Source organism: Zingiber officinale, chromosome 3A (assembly GCF_018446385.1).
Source record: "Zingiber officinale cultivar Zhangliang chromosome 3A, Zo_v1.1, whole genome shotgun sequence".
Taxonomy (NCBI): Eukaryota; Viridiplantae; Streptophyta; class Magnoliopsida; order Zingiberales; family Zingiberaceae; genus Zingiber; species Zingiber officinale.
The window spans coordinates 38,258,284-38,271,362 of NC_055990.1; the positions used below are offsets into that span (position 1 = coordinate 38,258,284).

The 13,079-nt window shown below is 35.7% G+C and overlaps 1 long non-coding RNA gene across 2 annotated transcripts; it reads right to left on the bottom strand.

Annotated features, from left to right (window-relative positions):
- Positions 1 to 8,476: 8,476 nt before the first annotated feature.
- LOC122053683 lies at positions 8,477 to 10,600 on the bottom strand. 2 transcript variants are annotated; one of them, XR_006132303.1, is made up of 4 exons: positions 10,333 to 10,600; positions 10,038 to 10,223; positions 9,502 to 9,571; positions 8,477 to 8,684 (listed from the first exon to the last, which is right to left on the bottom strand). It is a non-coding gene; the product is annotated as an uncharacterized LOC122053683 (long non-coding RNA). The 2 variants fall into 2 exon arrangements; XR_006132302.1 differs by lacking the exon at positions 9,502 to 9,571.
- Between the last annotated feature and the right edge of the window lie 2,479 nt (positions 10,601 to 13,079).

The following is a 13,079-nucleotide window of genomic DNA, read 5'->3' on the forward strand; positions in this document are numbered from 1 at the left end:
TGAAGTCTGATTTTATCCGACTGAAGGCGCCTTCCAAGCTCTTGAATGTGCCTTCCATGAATAATATTGAAAGCGCCTTCCATAGGCTTGAAGACACCTCGAGTACTGTTCACCCGAGACATTTTGAATTCTTTTACCCTGCAAAATATGTTAGTCCAACACAAATAAAGTATACCCTGCAAGACAAAATTAGTACAATAATAAAATAGCAACAATAATTAGTTCCTGTAGCCAAGATCAGGAATTAGTCAAGGTCTTAGTTTAGGGATCCAAAATGGACCTAAACTGAACTGATTCCTACTATCCCCTCATCCAGAATGCATTCTCACTGTCACTCTCCTCTAGTGACTTACCTCCACTTACCAAATGTCAAGTTATCTCCATGACATACAAGCTGACCCACCAAGTCTTCTTGCCAGAATCGCACATTCAGACTTCACCCATCGAGAATCGAACATCCCGACATCTTGCCAGAATCACACATCCGGACTTCAACCCATCGAGAATAGAACATCCCAACCTCCTGCTAGAATCCCACATCTAAACTTTGCCACTCAGGAATCGCACATCCTGACTGGACTTCTTGCCTGTTGTCTGGTCCTCTTGACACACCAAGTTAGTTAACCATGCACACTCAGTAACAAGGTTAGATCAATAACACATATAATTTTAATCCACTTGTCATTCATCAAAACTCAAGTTTGATCATTAGTGCCACATACACCGATAACTATCACATAATTATCCAAGTGGGTGAAGAAAGACTACACTTGGTGACTAGAAGTCTAACGGAAAGTTGGCACAAGATGGAAAGTACAAGTGGGTCAAATGTTGACCAGACACTTGATGAGGAAGTCCCAACAGGTCTCAGTTGACCGAATGTTGGGGCAAGGAAACACTAGACTTGGATGAAGAGAATTAGGATTGGGCAATCGATTGATCCTAACCTAATCAATTGGGGAATCGATTAGGTCAAACCTAATTGATTGGTTCAATTGATTAGGCCAAGCTTAATCAATTGGTTCAATCTATTAGGATGGCTTTTCTTGCAAGAACAAAAGGTGGCAGAATTGATTGAGCAATCGATTTTAGCCATGCTAATCAATTGAGGAAATCGATTAAGAGTTGTTTTTGTCATAAGAGAGAGAATTGATTGAGGCAATCAATTAAGACTTCTTAATCGATTGGGGTAATCGAGTAAGGCATTTCGTAAGATAACAGAGAGTTTGGGAATCAATTGTATAATCAATTAAAGCCTTTTGAATCGATTGGGATGACTCACCAATCGATTATGGTTTGGAAAAAGAGTCGTTTTGCAAGTGTTTGAATAGTCGAATGGCGTGGCAATCAATTAGGGAAAAGCTAAATTGATTGGGAGGCGTCAAAGAAGCCTAGAAAAGGGTCTTCACAAAGGTTTGAAGGCAATGCTCTCACACATCTTGGTTGCTGATTCTTGGGTGTTTATAAGAACAAGTGTTGTTGTATTTTCCACCACCAAGAAGTTATTCCATGTAAGAAGAAAGCAAGCTAAGCAAAGGTTCATGTTGTAAAGTTGTTTTCATTTTCTTTGTAACCTAGTTTGTGATTCTTGTTTGCATTTCTTGTATTTGAGTGTGTACAAGGTTTCTCTACATCTGGATTGTTTCTGAGAATGAGTGTTTTTCATAGTGGAGTGTGTGCACTGTGTAGATCCTTAAATTAGTCACTTCAAGGAGGTGGATACCAAGCAAATACTAGTGTTAGCGATTGCTTGGAATTTTTCACTGCAACAAATCAACAAGACCAAGCAAAAGTAGCTATTCACCCCCCCCCCCCCTCTCTAGCTCCCGAAGTGTCCTAACAACTAGATGAATGAAAAGATGTGTTTTCAAGGTGAGCAATTTGTAAACCTAAACTGTTTCTTACTTGTATGGTGTAAGGATTATGATAGGAGAAGGTTGTCAAAATCTGATAAAATGTAATGAGTTGCTCCAAAATCTGGATGTTATCCTGAGATTAAAGAGTTTGTCCATAAGTATATAAGGATTTCTTGCAAGAGAGAATGCTCTTGGATAAGATAATGGAGTTGAGGTTGAAACTTAAGTTGAGGATGCAAAACCTCTTGAAAAATTTGAATCGAATCTCTTATAACATTAATGAGCAAAGTGATCATTCTTAAGACAGATCTGATAACGTCCTCGTCCTCAATCTTGTCTTTGTCCTCGTCCTCATCCTTGTCCTCGTCCTTTATTTCTTGCACCTTGTTTTTCTTGCTTTTGTCGATGATGGGTAGCACTATCAATTTTATAAGTTGTATGTGTTGGGGGTTGCAAGATTGTAAATATAGTCCCACATTGAAAGCATATGGGAAAGATCATGGGTTTATAAGAAAAATATATCTCTATTGGTATAAGGCATTTAGGGTAGAGCCCAAGAGCAAAACCATGAGGCTTAGCTTAGGCCCAAAGTGGACAATGTCATATCATTATGGAGATATCTAAATTTTTTTCGATCCTTTAATTGGTATCAAAGCAAGGTCGCTCTTCATCGGACTAATCATCGAAAGAAGCACGAGCCAAAACCATGATCCAAGATCGAACGATGTGGGTGAAACCTTGAACGAAGTAAGGGAGGCCTTGAGTAGGTCAAGAGTGACCCGATGCTCGAGGGGAGGCCCTGAGTAGGTCAAGAGTGACCCGACGCTTGAGGGGGATCCTGTGGTACTTTATTTGAGGGGGGATTGTTGGGGTTGCAAGATTGCAAACATAGTCACACATTGAAAGTACATGGGAAAGATCATGGGTTTAAAAAATATATATATCTCTATTGGTATGAGGCATTTTGGGTAGAGTCCAAGAGCAAAACCATGAGAGCTTAGGCCCAAAGTAGACAAAATCATATCATTGTAGACATGTCTAAATTCTTTTCGATCCTTCAGTATGTACTAAAAAAACAAAAGAATCTGAGACCATTTAAGATTATAATTGTAGAAATTTCTCATATGAAGAGAGCAAGCTATGAAGGGTATCGAATCTGAGACCTTTTAAGATTATAATTGTAGAAGTTTCTCATGTGAAGGGAGCAAGCCATGAAGGGTATCGAGTGATACTTGATCTATGCAAGTAGCGATGCTAGGAATGACCTTGATTGATTGTATATATTTATTGATAGACTTGTCTCCTCATTGCATCGATTGTAATTGCATGCAAAGTTTAAGAAAATGTGCTTGATAAAGAGGGACTTTATGTGTGAGGTAAAGGAAAAAAAAAACTATCAAACAAAATAGAACAAAGGCGAAAGGGTTTCTTTAAGGAAATAAAAGGATAAATTAGGAAAGAAAAGAGAAAGGGGACGACTTAGCTGGTAAAAAAAGATTGGGTGAGAAAATAAAGTTGGGGAAGATTTTCAAACCCTTCTTCTCTCGATTGGAAACGACGGTGATGGAGAAAGTCGGCAAAGTGCCAGTGGTGGCAACACCAAAGAGGAGAGGTGCAGCGTGTTAATGAGGGATGTCTCTATGGTATGGAGGAACTGGAGGAGGGCCTACGCCGGTGAAAGGGCAACGACGGAGTGGGAGATGTGGAGCAGAAGCGAAGAAAATTTGGTGTGAGAAAAGGACACCACGTGGATGATAGAATCTACTTCTATTCCAAGGTTGCAAGCATCATCCAAACAGAAGTAGCGAAGAGAGAAGGTGACGAAAAGTGTTCCATCATGAGACCATGAGTATCAGCAGAAGGGAGGAGATCGTTTGTGGAGAAAATCTGCTCCATCACAAAGCAAAGAGGAAGCTTTTAAGTGCTGGTGGTGTTAAGAGGAAGCACCATCGCAAAATACAGAGAAGATTTTAAGTGTTGGTGGCAAAAGAAGAAGAGCAAGGTTTTAATATTATGAAAGAAATAAGATTGGATATAAGCGAGATGAAATAATAAAATTATTGATTGCTTTGGTTTGTAAGACTTTGTCAATTGACATAGTAATAAAGAAGGGAAATATTATAAGATTCTATCAATTAACATATATAATTGAAAGGAAAAATTAATATATCCTAATTTTATTTTGACATAATCATATTGAATGATTCTCTTTTACGGACCTTCACGCAGGATGGCAGCAGTGAGCAGTGGCCGAAGGTAGGCAGGTGGCGGCAATAGATGCAAAGGCGTGGCAGAGGTGGCAGCAGGTGTGCAGGGGTGCAACAGCCAGAGGTGGCAACAAGCAGCAGTTGACACCGCCGTCATTCGAGCATGATGGTTGTAGCGAGCGACGGGCAACAAGCGACGAGCGGGTGGCAAGAGACGAGCGACGAGCAACAAGCGACGGGCGACGGATGATGGCAGTGGGCAATGATAATGGGAATTTGGAGCAAGAGGAAGAAGAATCATTTTTGTTTTTTTTTTTTAACTTTGGTATTTTGATTAAAATTTTAGTAAATTATATTAATCAACTCTTAGCTATAGTTGAGATAAACTAAATTAAGATCATTTAAAGCCTAATAAAATTCTCTATTATTTTAAAATAAAAAAATTAAATATTATCCCATTTTATTTATTTATATATCACTATTAATAATAATAATATTATTATTATTAAATATTTTTTTAGATTTTAATTTTTAAAAATTAAAATAATACAATCACATTGATAAAATTCTCTATTTTTTAAATAATAAAATATTATCATATTTTATTTATTTATATATCATTAATAATAATAATATCATTATTATTATATATTTTTTCATATTTTAAATTTTAAGAATCAAAATAATACAATCATATCTTGTTAATCCGACGATTGATATAACGGTAATTTACCAAATCATGCACTTAGACATCTTAATTGACCAAAAGACGTATGTTACTTTGGTATTTACCAAAAGACGCACTTTTTCAAGTGCACTTCCCTTTTTATCCTTCTGACAAATCAAACTTTTTTTTGTCGTTTTTCTTTTCTCCCTCTTCTCTTTCCTATCTCCTCTTTCATCAACGACATTTAAGATTTAGTTAATTTTTTGATAACATTTTAATACATTTAGAGAAGCTAAAATAAACTATGAATAACAAATTTGAACTCCTTGTAGTCTCATAAATCCACAGAAATTGAAATAAGTGCAATCAGAACTCTTTAAGTCCATCAGTGGATTTCGGTCAAAACTCACTTATGGACCTAGAAAACTCCGATTGCACCCATTTCAGTTTCTATGAATTCCTGGTGTTGCAAGGAGTTCAAATATGCTATCCATTGTTTATTTTGACTTTTAGAATGTGTTAAAATATAAGAATAAAGAATCAACAAAAATAATTCATATCAGGCCCAATGTGGGCCTGATATGATTCATTTCAGGCCCAACTTGGAGTCTTTTTGTTGATTCTTTTTTCTTATAATTTAACACCTTCTAAAAGTTAAAATAAATAATGTATAGCATATTTGAACTCCTTGCAACATCAGGAATCCACAGAAACTGAAATGGGTGTAATCGGAGCTCTCTAAGTCCATCAGTGGATTTTGATCGAAACTCACTGATGGACCTAGAGACCTCAGATTACACTCATTTCAGTTCTTGTGGATTTGGATTCCTGATGTTGCAAGGAGTTCAAATATGCTATCCATTGTTTATTTTGACTTTTATAATGTGCTAAAATATAAGAAGAAAGAATCAGCAAAAAGACTCCACGTTAGGCCTGATATGAATCATATCAGGCCCACGTTGGGCCTGATATGATTCCATATCAGGCCTAATGTGGGTCTCACTCTATTAAGAATGGTCAACTATTTTAGGAACTCTTTATTTCATAATAGATGTATTTATGATTGCTCTAAGTAGAAAATTAGATAAGGGCATCAATGCATATCCTCCTACATAAATGTTTCAGCTAGTGATGAAATCAAATGGAAAAAAGCAGTAGCACAACATTGAAAGTTCTCTGACAAATTGGAGAATGTATAATGCTTCATTACCTGTAAGAAATACAAATGCAAATACTTAGAACAAATAGTCATAGTATAGTTATTGAAAAAAGAGAAGATACGTATAATTCCAATAAATAGAATTGGCACAATACCAGATAGACCTAATTCTTCTACTAGCATATAACTGCAAATAAGTCATGACTCACTTATTTCTTCTTTCTTTGTAAAAGAAAATTAATCTAGAAAATGAGATCACTTACGAGAAATAAGGGAAAAGGACAAAGAGACACCACTCCAAATTCTGAAGGCTGAAAGAAAAGTGTGTCAATTATTTAAATGGGAAAAAGATACCAAGCAAAAGGCAGAGGAATTGCAAAAATTCTTACTTTTCCAATCCAGTATATTTGAAGAGGTATTCAGCAGTTAAGACTTTTCCAATGTGCATAATTTTTCAAACCCCCAACAAAGACATACATCATGAACTGAGATTTAAGTCAAAATAAAATGCTACATTGGAAATGAAGAGTTCCTAAAATAGTTGAGCATTTGTAATAGAGTGAGATCCACATTGAGCCTGATATGGAATCATATCAGGCCCAACGTGGGCCTGATATGATTCATATCAGGCCTAACGTTGAGCCTTTTTGCTGATTCTTTATTCTTATATTTTAACACCTTCTAAAAATCAAAATAAATAATGGATAGCATATTTGAACTCCTTGCAACATCAAAAATCCACAGGAACTGAAATGGGTGTAATCTGAGGTTTCTAGGTCCATCAGTGGGTTTCGATCAAAACTCACTTATGGACCTAGAGAACTCCGATTACACTCATTTCAGTTTCTGTGGATTCCTGATGTTGCAAGGAGTTCAAATATGTTATCAATTATTTATTTTTATTTTTAGAAGGTATTAAAATATAAGAATAAAGAATCATCAAAAAGGCTCCACGTTAGGCTTTATATGAATCATATCAGGCCCAACGTGGGCCTGATATGAAATTTTTTTACTGATTCTTATTTCTTATATTTTAACACCTTATAAAAGTCAAAATAAATAATGGATAGCATATTTGAACTCCTTGCAACACCAGGAATTCATAGAAACTGAAATTGGTGCAATCGGAGCTCTCTAGGTCCATCAATGAGTTTTGACCGAAATCCACTGATGGACCTAGAGAACTCTGATTGCACTTATTTCAATTCCTGTGGATTTCTGAAATTACAAGGAGTTCAAATTTGCTATTCATAGTTTATTTTAGCTTCTCTAAATGTATTAAAATGTTATCAAAAAATTAACTAAATCTTAAATGTCGTTGATGAAAGAGGCGATAGGAAAGAGAAGAGGGAGAAAAGAAAAATGACAAAAGAAAGATTTGATTTGTCAGAAGGATAAAAAGGGAAGTGCACTTGAAAAAGTACGTCGTTTGGTAAATATCAAAGTAACATACGCCTTTTGATCAATTAAGATGTCTAGGTGCGTGATTTGATAAATTGCCATTGATATAATTATCTATACTTAAATCATCAAGGGTGCAAGCAAACATACTAAAACTTTCAAATAAATAAAATTTTATTATATTACTTAAATTGAATTAGATAATATTAAATTATGTCTCATTCTCAAAACTAAGGTGGCGTTTAGTTTAAAGATTTGAGAATAAGGGAATGGATTCATTCCTAAATCTTGTATTTAGCTAATGATAATGGAATTAAAATTTTAGAATGAAACCCAAAAACTTGGGTATTGATGAAACTCACCTCCTCTCTTGGATTTTGATAGAAATGAAAATGAAAATTAAGTTTTGAACGAAAATATTCTTAATATATTTGTTTAATTTTTCTTTCATATCACTTTCTCTCTGTTTATTCTCTCTCATCATACTTTCTCTCTCCTCATTTTTTCATCACACTTTTTCTCTTATAATACTTTCTCTCTTTAATCTCTTCCATCATACACACTACAAGAAAAAAACCTAACAACAACGGTTTTTCACCGTTGTCGTAGCCCCTTTCGGACTGTTGTTAAAGGTCGTGTTGTTAAAAGGGGTGCCCAAAGACAACAATTTTTAATCGTTGTCTTTGAAGGCAAAGACAACAGTTTTACAACGGTGAAAAACCGTTGTCTTTTCCTTCAAAGACAACAGTTTTTCACCGTTGTCTTTGAGCGTCTACCTTTAATAACAGGGTCTTCAACAACAGTTTTAAACTATCTACGACAACGGTGAAAAACCGTTGTCTTTTTTAGATAAAAAATAAAAAAAATTAATACATAATTTTCCAATATTATAAATCATTCAAAATACTAAATTTCAAAATAAAATTTAATATACAATTTTCTAACATTCAAAAATAATATCTATAACATTCTGAAGAAATTTCATAAGCAACCAACAAAATGATAACACTATTAAAACAAAGGTAGAACAATATAACACGAGATTTTCTAATCTGTTTTGACTGTTGAACTTTTTCTCCTAATCTGTTTCAAGGACCGCAGCGCTGCTACGGTGCTCTTCATGTATAAGCTCTGCATATATTTAATCTCCTCCAACTCCGAAACCCTCCCACCTGATTGTACCGGCTTTGGCACTCCATTTTGTCCGTCGCATTCTGCTGAAATTGACAGGTTGTTGATGGGGAAGAGGTGGTCGAGCATAGCCACACACTCCTTCACGAGTTTGTATAGGAGATCAGTTGTAAAGAATGGCTGCTGCAGCACCTTTTCGATGAAGGGCTGCCTGATAAGTGCTCCTGTTCTCTTGTCATACTTCTTCAGTATTTTCACTAGACCTGAATTCATCACAACAAGAATAATAAACCATCTAAATGAGTGCACAAATTTAAAAAAAAAAAAAAAGAACCAGAAGAAAGAACAGAACAGTTAATCAATAACACTCAGATAATTGTAAACTATAATTAGGCTCTGATCATGACTATACTAACATGAGTTTCCTTGTTAACAAATTGAGAAATAATGGTTTGGAGAAATTAACAAACAAGACATGTAATATCTAAAACAAATGGGAGAGTTTGATACCTAAATAAAATCAACCTTGTTCAGTCAATGTAAAATCAGTTAAACTGCATTGGTAATAGGCAAATAACATAAAATTTTCTGTTGTGGAAGTTATAATGAGAGTGGATTGATTGTTTCACCAATGACAAGAGAAATATTACTGTGTGATTTGAAGAAGAAATCCAAACATCTATTCTGCTGAATGCTAATTTATCATAACCTAGCAAAACAAATTTACCAAGCTACTCCAACACCCTTCTTAATCAATCTGATCAATTAGTAAACATGATTGTAGAATAAAACCCATAAATTGCCTCTGAAGCGAAAGTGCTAAGTTTATACTGGACTGAATGTAATTCATACACCATATGGATTGTTTGCAATGAAAATTACAAGCTCCAAAAAAAAAACAAAGGTTTGGAACATAAAGGGATATCAATCCATCACAACTTAGATTGTTTGGAGGATCCATAGAAGTATATTAATTTACATGTTAGAATACTGAAAATAAGCTACAGTGAAATCTTTAATGTGTACCATGGACTACATAAGAATAGATCAAGAAAAAGTTGAATTCTTACGGAAACCTACCCGTGTAGTTAATTACGTGATCTTATCCTTAGCCTTTACTTTCCTTTGAACATTTTTCCTTGATAGTGATCTTCAAAATTATATTAATTGTCAAAATGCATGCTATAAAACTGTTCAAACAATCACTTAGATAAAGCACAAACAATCACTTTGTTTGTGCTTCAAGATTCTACAAAGATTGAATTGCACATGGCAAAGATGTCATCAGCCTGCAAACTTCTCGCTTAAATCAATTTCCAAACATGAAATACTAGTAGCGATATTGAACTATTTTTCTAGTTGTCAGTCTTTCTTGCAAAGGATGCAGTTTAATTTTCATTGACAGATAACATGTTGCATAAATACTTGACTAGCTGTAATATGAGTATGAAGTACTCGGGGATTAACTGTTGGAGTTATCTTTCAAATGTCGAATTAATGGAGAAGGACCTAACCTATCATAGTTTTCAAATAAAACATCTCAATAACCTGGGAAATGATGGGATAAAATGATTATCACGGCAATTTATATTAAACAAAAAGAGATTCCTACTTACATTGCAGGATAAGCCTATGAGTTTTTTGAATTAGATGATGATGCAGATTGACTGCCTTTTGTTTCCTTGACATTCTCTTTCATATCAGGACAATCTTCATTTTTTGGGTTCAAGGTACTTGAATCCATCTTCTGGACCTCCTCTTTTGTGTATATAAAAATCTGACGGACCATAGCACAAAATTCCCTGCACAAAATTATACAACACCAGTTGTCAACATATCCACTTTATACATAGAAAATGGAAGATATATATACATAAGAGAAGAACATTAGTAATGTAGAAGCATGCTTACTGCCAAGGGTCATCTCCAACAAGCATCATATCATCCTCATTATCAGTAAATACAATCATCCAATTTTTATTTGAAGCCATCAATTCTCCTTTGAATTCAAATAGCTGATCTAACTCCTCGATCAATTGGTCATAACCATCAAACTTTGTCAAGTCAACAGATCTTCCAAGTGCAACACCTTGCTTATGAACCTGATATCAAAATGGAAACAGAATCATCTTCTCCAATAAAAAAGAGGTACATTCTATAGCATGACATTCTTGATCTACTAAGGGATTGAATGAAGATGGACACTACACATTAAGTCAAATCTGAAAATGTGATTTAAAATCATTGGATATTGCATATACACCAAAATTCAAAAAGCAAAGGAACTAGAAAGATATTAATCAATCAGAAGCGAAGAACTAAATGGATGTTACTGCAAAAGGGAGAAATCATTTGATTTTAATGGAAGTTATCAGTTCTAGCATAGGCAGCATAAAGACTGTTGAAGAGTCACAGAGAAGTGGAGGGGATCGTCTTCGCAGTCGGCGGAGGAGGCGTCAGGGTGCTTCTTGGTGAGGGCGCGGTGGGGGAGTTGCGGCTGGCGGTTGAGAAGGCGGCATATGTTTTTTGGCCGGACGGATCTGTAATAAACGATCACACAACCAAACTCAACATCCCAAACAATGTATACAATCAAGTCAGGAGTGAAGGAAGAACGTCCAGAGGTGAAGGTTCTTGCCGGAGAACCCCTCCGGCAAGGTGGAGTTGGTCGGATCTGTCGCCGAAGGTTGCTGCCCCCTGCCGAGTTGTTGCTGCCGCTCGCCGCTGGAATCTGAGAAGAAGAAAAGAGTGGACTGTATTGGCTGGCCGGCCGGAGGCAGTGAAAGCAAAGGAGAAGCCGCTGGCCGGAGAGAAGAAAGAAGAAGGAGGCGCGGTGTGGGGAGTTGTCGCCGCTGCCCTAGCTTGGCGCGAGGAAGAGAATCGCGCGAGAAGAGGGATTCCAGGGTTCTGTTCCGTGCGTTAGGAAGAAAAGGGGAGGTGGGTTTTCTTAATGGGTTCGAGTTTTGGGTTAAGGGGAGGAATCCGAATCCAATAACCTAGGATTAAAAGTGGGCTTTTGGATTTTGGATATTGGGTTGAGAAGTTGAGATTTCGGGTTAATGGGATCCGGATCCATTAAGAGGATGAAATTGGACTTTTGAAATTGGGTTTGAAGAGTGGACTTTTGGATTGGATTTGAATTGGAGCTCCACTTCTTGAATGAACCCTTGGATGCCTTAAGCTCTAGATCAACGGTCCAGATCGCTTTAAATCATGATGAAAGGCTGGATCACTTAGATCTGAATGAAGGGGCAGGATTTCACTGGATCTTGATCAACGGTCCACATTAATTTAGCTTGATCTTCCTCATTTGACCTCCAAATCAAGCCAAATTTGATCCGGTTCAACCCTAATCCATGGCTCTTTGAATTTCCTACAAAACCACATCAAAATATGTAATTAAATTCCACAATTTATAGAAAATTTATAATTAAGTCCAAAATGAATTCCTACTCACAAAATATAATATAAACACCAAGTTAAGCTTGTGAGAAGGTAAAAATACTAAGTCTAAGAGCCAAAATAACTAATAAAAATGCTCATTATCAGTGACCTAGCCTCACGCGAACAAAAAAACTCTTTGTTCGTGAGTTTTTTTTCGTGAAGTTAAAAAACACTATTATTTTTTTGGGATTCAACAACATTCAATAGACAACAGTTTAATAAAACTGTTGTATATTATCATGTAAGCAACGCTAAAAGACAACAATTTTTTAAAACCGTTGTCTTTGATATACATTAGACAACAATTTTTTAAAAATCGTTGTCTTTGACATACATTAGACAACAATTTTTTAAAAATCGTTGTCATTTAAAAAAAATTATGGTAAACAACAACGGTTTTCAATAAAACCGTTGTTAAATGGCAAAAAGACAACAGTTTCTCAAAAAACTGTTGTCTATTAGGTGTGGTTAAATCTAAAATTTCTTGTAGTGACACTATCTCTCATCACACTTTTTCTCTCCTCATCCTCTCTTATCATACTTTCTCTCTCATCGTACACTCTCTCTTCTCATTTTCTCCCATTATACTTTCTCTCTTCATTCTTTCCTATCATACTTTCTCATCATATTGTTTCTCTTCTCATCCTCTCTCATCGTGCTGGCTCCCATCATGTCCCCTCGGGGTGGTGCAGTGGTTGAGGCATGGGGTATTGTCACATAAGGTCTTGGAATTGAAACTCGACGTATTTGAGCATGTCTTCCCTATGTCTTGGCCACCCACACTAATATTTAGTAGTCACTCATGATTTACCTCCTCTGTATTGGCCAGGGACGGGTTGGTGGGAGTGCTGGGGGTAAACGAATTGTCTTTTTACCGCCTGCTCTCTCCCATCATACTCTTTTTCCTCATTTTCTCTCATCACACTTTTCATCGCTTCATTCTTTCATTTTCTCTTTCATTATATTTTTCTCTCACATCTAATCTTTTCTCTTATTTTCCTCTAAGGGTAAAAAAAGATATTTTGGTTTATTCTGATAGAAAATATTCAACTAATCAAATATTATTTTTAAGAGTGATATCATTCTCTCTCACATTCAACTTTCTCTTCGATCACACTCTCTTTTCTCATTTTTTCTTATCATACTTTCTCTCTCATCATATTTCATCTCTCATTATATTTTTCACTCTTCTAAATTTCTCTCAACATACTCTT